This window comes from Macaca thibetana, chromosome 4 (assembly GCF_024542745.1).
Source record: "Macaca thibetana thibetana isolate TM-01 chromosome 4, ASM2454274v1, whole genome shotgun sequence".
NCBI classification, from domain to species: Eukaryota; Metazoa; Chordata; class Mammalia; order Primates; family Cercopithecidae; genus Macaca; species Macaca thibetana.
Genome location: NC_065581.1, coordinates 114,442,801 through 114,453,738, shown reverse-complemented (window position 1 = coordinate 114,453,738; position 10,938 = coordinate 114,442,801).

Here is a 10,938-nt window from a genome sequence, read left to right as displayed (position 1 = left end):
TGGACTGTCCAGTGTGACAGCCTTGAATGGGGGCAGCCACAAAGCAGACTGGATTAGTTTTCCATTGCAACATAATAAATTGCCATAAACTTGGCAGCTTAAAGCAATGTGCTTTTATGATCTCACAGTTTCTGTGGATGAGAAGTCTAGGTATAGCTTAGCCAGGCTCTCTGATCAAGGTCTCAAAGGTGGCAATCAGAGTGTTGGCTGAGGCTGGGGTCTCGTTTGAGTCTTGGCTCCTCTCCCATGCTCCTGTGTCGTTGAAAGAATTCATTTCCTTGTAGCTATAGAACTCACAGCAGCTTGCTTCTTCAAGGACAGTGGGAGACCATGTCTCTGGCTTCAAATCTCTTCCTTCAAAAGCCTGAGATTCTCTTTTAAAGAGCTCACTTAATTAGGTCAGGCTCAACTAAGATAATCCCCCTTTGGATGAAGTCAGGGTCAACTGGTTAGGGACCTTAATTGCATCTGCAAAGTTCATCTCTGCCACATAATATAATCTAATCACAGGTGAAATCCCATCCTACCAGCAAGTCCCACCTACATGCAAAGAGAGGGTGTTACACAGGGTGTGTTTGCTGTGGGGATGGAGATCTTGTGGACCATCTAGAAAATTCTGACTACAACAGTGGCTCTCAATACATTTGTTGAATGAATAAAACACCTGCCCTTCCAAATGCCTTCCTTGATTTAAGATATTTCCTTTGCCAGGAGTTCTTTCCATCTTGCTGCCAACTTTACTTGTCAAAATCTCATTTATCCTCTGGCTCAGATTTGCTTCTCATTCATGACTTCCTCACTGTTTCAGGCAGGCAAAGGTTGGAATTTACCTTCCTCACTACATATGTGAGGCCAGATGCTTTTTTAGTTGTAACATTCTTATATAGCAATACACATGTACATTTACATAAAAGAGATCACATGGTTCCTGTTGACAACTGTGGACACTTTTTTCTTCTCTGCCCTTCCCCTTCCATCTGCCCCTCCATTTCCAAATACAACTTGTATTAAATAAAAAAAACCCCTATCTTTCCATGTTTTCCTTTGTATTCATATAATCCCATAACCCTACAAAGCTCATTTCTTTCTCTAGAACTCCTTTCTCTCTCTCTCTCTCTCTCTCTCTCACACACACACACACACACACACAAACACATATAAAAGGAACTTTTTTTTAAGGGAGGATGAGTCATTGTTTTAGAAAAATGTTATCATATGATATACATTTTTCTGCATCTTGATTTTCTCACTCAATATCTCATAGAAATATCTTTGAGTCATCTTGCATAGCTCCAAATTAAAGTTAGTTCCTTACAACAGATGTGCATTATGTCATGGAGTGAATATACTCACAAAGTACTCAGCCATTCCCCTGGTAATAGGAATTTGTTTTGCTTTTGGTTCTGCATCACTATGAACAATGCTGCAGTAAGTATCTTTGTACATTTTGGTAAAAATGGAGTGAATCTTCAACAGTTCAAGAGCTGGGTGTATGCACTTTTAACAATTTTACTAAATGCTGCCAGATTGCCTTCAGAAGAGATTGCATATTCCATGTTTCTACTAGACTGTTGGAGAGTACATTTTCCCCACAGCCCAGCTGCAATGGTATTTATGGCACTTTTAAATTTTTGCCAGTGTGCTAGGCATAAAGCCATAACTCAGAGTTGAATATGAAATTTCTTGAATACTGAGGAATTCAAACTTCTTTTCTTTTCCTTACTTGTTTTCCTTTACTTCTTTTTTTGCTTTTTCTTCCTTCCTCTCTCCTTCCCTCCCATCTTTCCTTATTTTTCTTTTTTAAACATTGAGACTTGCTCTTCTGGGAATGGTCTCTTTATAACCTTTGCCTCTTTCTGGTTAGTTTGTAAGAGTTCTCTGTATATAATAGAAATTAACCTTTATCTATCATTTACCTTACAATAATTTACAGATTTATAGTGTATATGTATATTTCATTTACATAATCTGGCAATGTACAAAATTTTAATATTCAAATATGCTAATTTTTTCTTTTATTTCTTCAAGATTTCCATTCTTGGTTTGTAAGATGTCCTTAACCTTTAGATTATATCTGTAGTATCCTAGATTTTCTTGCAAAATTTTAATTTTACTTTGTATAGTGAAGTCTTCAACTCATTAGAATTTAACTTCATAGAAGACATGAGATAGGGAGGCATTTTAATTTTAACCTTAATTTTATTGCAAATGGGAAACCAGTTGTTCTGGCATCATTTGCTAAAGAAGTCACCCTTTTCCTTTTCGTGTGAATTGCTGTCTTAAGTTACCTGGTGGTTTCTTGGGAGCTCAGCCAGCATGGTGAATGTTGGGTATAAGTTTTGTTTTCTCTCTAGCCAGCTTGAGTGAGCACAACATCCTAGGGTGTCTCTGCTTTGTTGGTTTACTCATTCATTTAACATTAGTTGGCATCTATTATGTCCTAGGCTGAAAAACATGCCCATTCTATGTCTTCTAGGTCTTTTTGGTTGAATACGAAATATAAGAAAAGTACAGGTCTTTGTCAACCAAGGAAAATAGTCCCTTAAAGTCAATTTACTGGAGACAGAGAGTCCAGATTTGAAAACAAAGAGTGGAAAACGTGATTGAGACTTTATCTTGAATAGTCGAATGAAAAGTTTTAGAGGAAGCGTATTTTCTTTTTTTTTTTTTTTTTTTTTGCTTTTTCTTTTTCTTTTTTTTTTTTTTGATACTGAGTCTCACTCTGTCGCCCAGGTGGGAGGGCAGTGGAGCAATCTCGGCTCACTGCAAGCTCCGCCTCCCAGGTTCACGCCGTTCTCTTGTCTCAGCCTCCCGAGTAGCTGGGACCACAGGCGCCCGCCACAACGGCTGACTAATTTCTTTTGTATTTTTAGTAGAGACGGGGTTTTACCGTGTTAGCCAGGATGGTCTGGATCTCCTGACCTCGTGATCTTCCTGCCTCGGCCTCCCAAAGTGCTGGGATTACAGGCGTGAGCCACCACGCCCGGCCTATTTTCTTATATTTGACAAAATTGATGCTTTAATTGCAATGAAGGAGGCATTGATTTGGGCGTATCATTTTCCTATAAATTCCCTGCACTTCGTGCTTAACGTTCACAACTCTATAAAAGTAATTCAGTTTTGCAAAATATTTCAGAGCTCATTCATTCCCCCAAAGGACTCAATTCTTTTGTACACAAATAATTCTCCTTTTAAGTACCCATCAGGTAGTGTGTCATTAACTGGTCTAATTGCCATGTCTTCATGTGCCCATGGCTTCATGAGCTGTTCTCACCAATTTCACTTCCATGAAATTCACAAAATCCCATACTCTTTGCAAGATTTGCATTTCCACTTGGCACTGTTTTTCATTTACTTGCATTATGTGCACAGATGTTTTCGTGTCACCCTCAGGAAGGCTGCCTCTGAGGACCTGTTGGGGTTGGCACAGGGGAGACAAGTGCAGCTGTGACTGCAGAGGTGGATTTTGGAGATGAATGTTATAAGTGGTCAGTTCATTAGTGAACTCTTTTGGATTGTGATGGCTTCATCTCTCTACGTAACTTTGTAATAACTGTGGGGACTCCATTCATAAAGATTTGGACCATGTGAATTCCTTTATACAAAAAACTATAATCTACAAAATGGGAGAGTAATATCGCTGGAACACTCTGGGAGTTCTGAGAGGGGAGATGTTATGGCTGGGTGGGAGGCTCATGGGGAACTGGTGACATGGGTTTGCAGGAGTGGCAGGAGTCAGCTAAGCGGTTCTTGTGGGATGAGTTGGCTTTGGCTGTGTGGAGGGCATTCCAGCTAAAGGGACCAGCATGAGCAGATGCAGAGAGGAAGACACAAAGAGCAACACATGGGTCTCCCTTCAAGGAAGGATTTGCTGTTGGGCTACGGTGGCATATGGTCAGCAGACAACCTCCAGCTGGCAGCTGGAACCACCTTTACCATTGTCAACGTCTCCCCCGGCCTGGCTTGCCCCCAGCTTCCTTTCACAAGGGTTGATACCTAAAAACAACTTCAACTGAAAACTCTATCTCAATCTCTGCTTCTGGAGACCCTAGGCCCAGGCAAGAGCAATGGGTTGGTGTGGGGGCTATGGTGGGGAATCCAGGTGGTCCAGCTCCAACAGCAGGAGTTCCTATCTGGTTCCAAGTTTTCATCATCAAGCCCATACATTCCTCAGATTGAGGGGTTCCATGGTTGATGAAAAGTATCATGTGTCATGCTTTGGGAATTTTGATCTGATTTGCCTGTGACATCAGGAGTAGACTTTTATTTTTATTTTTAAATGCCTATTTCTGTGCCCAGCTCAGACCTTTAACTGATGTCCACGTTCATGCATTCAGCTGTGGTTGGGCTCTCTCCATCTCAAATCGTTGTGGGTTTTCCTCACCGCCTTCTCCCTGCACCCCCACCTCCGTGATGGTGGCTCTTCCTCCCCAGGTGCTCAGAGAGACATGGCCAGCTCCACTCCTCCCCTGGCACCCACCTTCTGACCGCTCAGCACCTCTGTCCCTCTGCTGTCTACACGGACCAATTCCTGCACTCTGCCTGCCTGCCTGCTCCCATCACATCCCTACCTGGCTGCTCTCGGAGGAGGATCACACCGCAGCCCTTCCTGGTCTCCTGCTCAGCCTCCACCACAGTCTATTCTGTTCAGCAATTCAGATCATCCATGTCCTGCACCAAGCCCGAGTCTCCAGCCTCGCTCTGTGCAGCTACAGCCTTTCCCAGGTAGACAAAAAAAAAAAGGTTTATAGCAGGAAAGGTTGTGTCCCTTGAGCTAAAACATGGGTAGGGACAGCCTGGCCCTCTCACTTAAGCCAAACCTTGGCCTAGTGGCCAGGCCTTGGAAAGCAGGTGGTGCTGTCTCGTTTGCTTCTTACACAGTTCACGGGACATGATTCTGGCAGGACCCTTCCCCATCAGGGAGCCTCACCCCCTGTTTCACAGTGAGGAGCAGAGGCCCCTGGGGGACTTGATGGCTGGGGTGAGTCTCCAGTGAGACATGAGTAAATTACCTAATTAAGGCAGCTCCACTGAATACATTCTACATGCAGGCAATTTGTTGTTTACTTCCCACATAGACAAAGAAATGAAAATAGGAACTAAATCAACATCTCAGAAAGAAAAATTACCTTTGATGAATGAATGATAATGAAAGATTTCTTGATTATTGAAAGTGTGTGAAATGGTTCTCACCCCAAGGTCAAAAAGTTAATAGCCCCCACCCAAACCAAAGTGTCCATCATTTGTTCAGGAAAGTATTTGTTCAGCGCCTGCAACGTGCCAGGCATGTGGCTGGGCCTTATTGATGAAACAGTGGGAAAGTCAGATCAAAGGAGAACATTAATCAAATAGTCAAACAGATGACACAGATCAGAGCCCACCCACATTTCCTGGAGTCTGACATCTTGTGAGATTCTGGTAACAACAGGCCAGGAAGGAGGCGGATGCTGTTTGTGCAAAGAAGACAGTCAGTAGATGGGACTTGTTGGCAGTTGAACCCTCACAAGGTGATGCCTCTAATGTGTTTTAGATGCTCTCTTCTGAGGCCGGGTCATCCTTGGGGGTCCTGTCCTCCCCCTGCTCTCACCCCCATGGACAGTTCTGGACTAGGCAGGAATGACTGACCATCATGCCACAGTGGGGGCAGAAGAGATAAGGTTTGGGGCTGAGTGAACAGTCCAGGGAGTTGATGAGTGTCACTGGAGGAGGGGAGAAAGTGAGGGGGTGAATGGGGAAGAGGGTGGGGCCAGCTTCCTGCCAGCTGAGGGGGGTTTTGTGGTTCTCCCTGGCAGCTTGGATTCCCATGGACAGAGCTCGGGAGGCAGGTGGCCAGAGAACTCCCACCCTACCCCGTTCCTGTGGCACAGGGAGGATACCACATGGGTTGGGATGTGTTGCCTGAATCTGGGTGGAATACTGACCATTCACTGTTTCTTCTTTGTGTGTGCCTGGATGGCAAAGGAGAGGTCTATTTTATTGCAAACTGTTGCACTCCTCTCTTCTGTGATGAGTGCATTCAACCAGAATGTCTGAGATCCGTGAACTACTTGGTAACCAACTACTCCCAATAAAATTGCTCTAGTTCTTAGGACAATTCTTGGACACATTAAAGATTCAGTAAATATCTGTGGACCCACTGAATGTGTGCCTTAGGACCCAGGCAGGGGCACTGTCAGGGGACGGTGCTGTTAGGGGATGGTGCTGAGGAGCGGGAGTGGTCTCAGCATAGGGGCTTTGGGACCCAGGGTCCCCTTCTAAGGAAGCAGGAAAAGAGGAGGCAGCTGGGGCCTGGATATTGGAACCCATGCAGAGGGTGCCCCAAATTTGATAACAAGTGCCTCCTCTCAAAGTGAGGGCTGTGGGGTGGGTGTGACTGCAGTGGTGTGTTGGTTAAAAATATTTTAAAAAACTCTTTTGGAAAAAAAAAGCCCAACAACCCTGATTTGTAGCAATTGCCAATTTCCCAGGTGTAAATACTCCCATCATGGCTGATTTCAAGCTGCCAAAGATGTAACCACCAATTAGCAAAGTTCCTGAACATTTCACAGTTGGCTCTCAGAGCCGGCTGCCTGCACTCCACTGGGCATAAGGGACTGTCTGGTCCCTACTAGGGGTCTCACAGTGGATGTGGGGTGGGTGCACCACGGGGCAGTGGGTGAGCCTGTATATACTGCTATGCAATGGGAAGCATTACTTGAATCACCCACAAAGTCCAACAGTGAGGACCTGGCAGATGTAGACCAATGAACACTAAAGGACTGGGACCAGCAGGGATGAGGATGAGGCAGAATTTCCCAAAGGGAATGGAGACCCTGCCAGGAGGAAAAGAGGCTCCTGTGGAGGCTCTGGAGCGCTTGAGAATTTTTGAAAATGACTTCTTTGATCGGGCTACAAAACTCAAACCTGGGGGGAAAGAGGTTGACTGCGGCTGCAATTTTATCAAAAGAATTATGTGGAAAAATGAGAACTTGATTCATTCTTTGATTAAGAATTAGGGCACAGGCCGGGCGTGGTGGCTCACGCCTGAATTCCAGCACTTTGGGAGGCTGAGGCGGGCAGAGCATGAGATCAAGAGATGGAGACCATCCCGGCCAACATGGTAAAACCCCGTCTCTATTAAAAGTACAAAAATTAGCTGGGCATGATGGCGTGTGCCTGTAGTCCCAGCTATTTGGGAGGCTGAGGCAGGAGAATCACTTGAACCTGGGAGGCAGAGATTACAGTGAGCCAAGATCATGCCACTGCACTCTAGCCCAGCGACAGAGTGAGACTCTGTCTCAAAAAAAAAAAAAAGAATTAGGACACATTTGTTTGCCACTATAACCTAAATGTTTTTGAGTAGGAGAGAAAAACTTATTTTCACCAATTTAATTTAATCTTTTTTGATAAAGTTCTAGTTAAGCTTTTTTCTTTTCTTTTCTTTTCAGAAGAGGTGGTATGTGGCTGAGAGCAGGCGCCTTGGTCTCAGGGTGACCTGATCCAGTCCTGGTGACGCCGATTTCTACACAAGCAACCTTTCTGTGCCTCCGTGTCCTCATCTGCAAAACGGGGATGGTGATTCAGTAGTGCCTACTTTTTGGAGAGTAAATGATTTAATACCACGGAGTGCTGGGAACAGCGTCTGGCCTAAAGTGAGTCCAAGGTAAATGTTTGTTAACTAAATCACAAAGCATTTGTTGTGAAACTTTGGTACTCAATTTAATTGAATTTACCTTGAATGGGCTTTTTAGTTGTATGGGTTGCCCTGAGATAACAATGGCCTTGTTTCATTACACGTGGTCCTGGCTGGGAAGAAAAGGCACCACGGTGGGATGAGAGGGCCTTTGGGGGACCTGACATGGGCCAGGAGGTGATGGGGACACAGGAGAATCCCCTAAGGAGGTGACATTCATCTAAGACCTGACAGGTGACGAGGCTCCTGGAGGTAACTGGGTGAGGATCAGGGTGGGGGTGGGGGAACATTCCAGGAGGAAGGGCCAGCATGTGCCAAGGCCCTGAGGTTCTGGGAAGCCTGATTTGTCCAAGGCCAGCAGAGAGGCCAGTGTGGCCATGACTGAGTGGACACAGTGATGAGTGGTGGGAGGTGGGATTGGAGGGGATCAGGGATCTGTGGGAGTTTGGACGCCATCCTGAGGGCCAAGGGCAGCCTCTGTGGTGTGATGGGTGATGGGTCCTATCTTTCCCTTTGGACATCCCCACGGGAAGGCCTCCTTGAGTAGGGCTGATCCTTTCCTCCTCATTCCCACTGTGGCCTGTTTCACAGGTAACAACCTGGGTGGGAGGGGGAGGGGAGACCTCTGTTTTAGGGCTTTGGTCACATCTCAGGAGAAAATCTGAGAAGACTGATTTTCAGGAAATGCTTGGCTGGGAACTTTGCCATGGGAAACGGGGGTCTGAGAGCCAGGTCAACAATGTGGTCTTGTACTCGCGACTGAACCAGAGGCAGGGCAGCCAGCTTTCATGGAGTGCACAGGTGAATATGCAGGCTCTGGAGTCAGACCCCATGGGCTCAGGTCCCAGCTCTGCCTCTTACAGCTCTGCAATCTTGTCTAAGTTACTTTGGCTGTGCCTCAGTTTCTTCATCTGTAAAATGGATCAGATAATAATGCCCACCTCAAAGTGTGGGTGTGAGGATGAAATGAGCTAACATGTGCTTAGTATGGCACATAGTGAGTGCCTGCTGAATGTGACTAGCCACTAATACTATCTGAGTGTGCATTTCCCCTGAGATATTTAATATTTATGTCCATTTCAAAGATCAGGAGACTGTGACCAAATGTTCAGTACTTCTGGAAAATACTTCCATTTATGCTGTCTCCAAACTGGCAGCATTAGGAATAAAAGAGGAGATAAATTAGATCGTCCATGATGATTTGCTCTGAACGCCCTCCTCAAGAGCTCTTTACAGCATCACCTCCTAATGTACAGTGAAAATGTGCTTGGTTGTGTCCTAGCCAAGCCTAGGTAAACAAGGGAACTAACCTACTAGGTTATTGGTCTAAGCATCTCATAATCTACTAGGTAGGACACAAGATGTTCTATCTGTGCTGTTTCTTTTACTGTTATGTCAACCTTTTTGGTATCACATGCATTTTGTGGATGAGTAAACTGAGTTCCAGAGAAGTTAAGTAATTTGCCCAAGGTCACACAGAAAGTATCAGAGCTAGATTTGAATCTATGATGGTGTGCTTCCAAGGGCCAGATGATTTCAGCTGTACCTCAGTTTTATTTTTTCCCAGAGAAACAAGAGAGAAGCTGAGGGCACCATCTGTGGTGGATTCATGCTGTGGGATCACTGAATAGTGTCTATATTTGTATTAAGGAGTCATTTTGAAAGAACATTTCTAAGGCCCTCCAATCCGCGGCCCAGTATTTTACCATCATTTGTCCTCAAATGCATTGGGAACCATGTATTCACTCTACATGGTTTAAGAGGGACCATGGCATTGGCCTTTCCTTGTTTCTCAGAATCCTTATTTCATCTCCTCATTTTGCTCCTTTCTCCACAATGTTCTTTTCAAGACTTTGACCTTGAGCCAGAATTAGGTGATAGGTTACATTGTCAGTGGCTGAATGTCTTAGGTTTTCTAAGGCAGTCCTGCTTGTCAACCTTCTGTTCTCAGCACATTTCTGATCCGGAGACCCATGTTGCCTTGGTTATAGCTGGTGGCTTTGGTGACTGCAGAACCACTGCTCTGGAGCCATTCACTTCACAGGAAGGTTGACTCCACCCTGAGTCCCACAGGCCTCTACTGTACCCACACCCCATTGTGTTGGTGTGGTCAAAGAAGAGGAGAGAGAAGCTTCTGCAGAGATCTCGCAATGCTCCTCACAAGTGTTCTTTTTGTTTTTAGAGACGGAGTTTCTCTTTGTCGCCCAGGCTGGAGTGCAGTGGCATGATCTCGGTTCACTGCAACCTCTACTTCTCAGGTTCAAGCGATTCTCCTGCCTCAGTCACCCAAGTAGCTGGGATTGCAGGTGCCTGCCACCATGCCCAGCTAATTTTTGTAGTTTTAGTGGAGACAGGGTTTTGCCATGTTGACCAGGCTTGTCTTGAACTCTGACCTCAGGTGATCCACCCACCTCGGCCTCCCAAAGTGTTGGGATTACAGGCATGAGCCACCACTCCCGGCCACAAGGGTTCTTGTCTTTGCTTGTCTCTGCTTTTATCTCTGGGGAAATATCACATTCACTTTCCATCTTCGTGGACTTGTACCTGTAATATGACTACAGTCTATGCTTTCTAGAATTTTCTCAAATCCCCCATGAAATGATGTTTTTCATGGCAGAGGTTGTGTCTTCAGTGTATCCTAACAGGGCTTGATCTGGAACCTCACCCAGAGTAAGCGTGGATTTGAAGCACTAGGGTCTTGGAGATCTTGGAGCAGCTTGGTCTTCTTAGCCAGGCCTGTGTGGTGGGGATGCCGAGGGGAGGAATGATTGATGGGAGAGATCACATGACAGCACAGAACACTCCCCTGGGGCTAAAACAACGTCAGGGTCTGCTGTTGCAGGCTGGCCAGCCTGGTGGGCGTATAGATTTGGTGGGAAATTTTTGTCAGAGTTGTTAACCTTTTTCTCTTCTTGTTTTCCCCTTTTCTTTTCTTCCATTTTAAGCAGGGAGGCAGTCTTGTTAATGTCAGAAGTTAGGGTTTGGGGTGATGTGAAAGTTAACATTATTGTTTAGCAGATAGTCAATTCTCTCACTCTCTGACTATGGGGTAAAAAACTCATCCCTGCCCCACTGATGTTGGCCGAGTGACTTGCTTTGGCCAAAAGAATATGAATGTGTGAGCTGTGAGCAGAGGCACTGAGTGCACTGCCACAAGAAGCGTGTGTCCTGCGGAGCTGCTGACCCTTGTGCCCGGGTCTAGAAAAAGTCATGTATTGCGAATCCAAGCCCAACCTGTAGCCTGGAGCAGAGCTGCCCTTAGATCA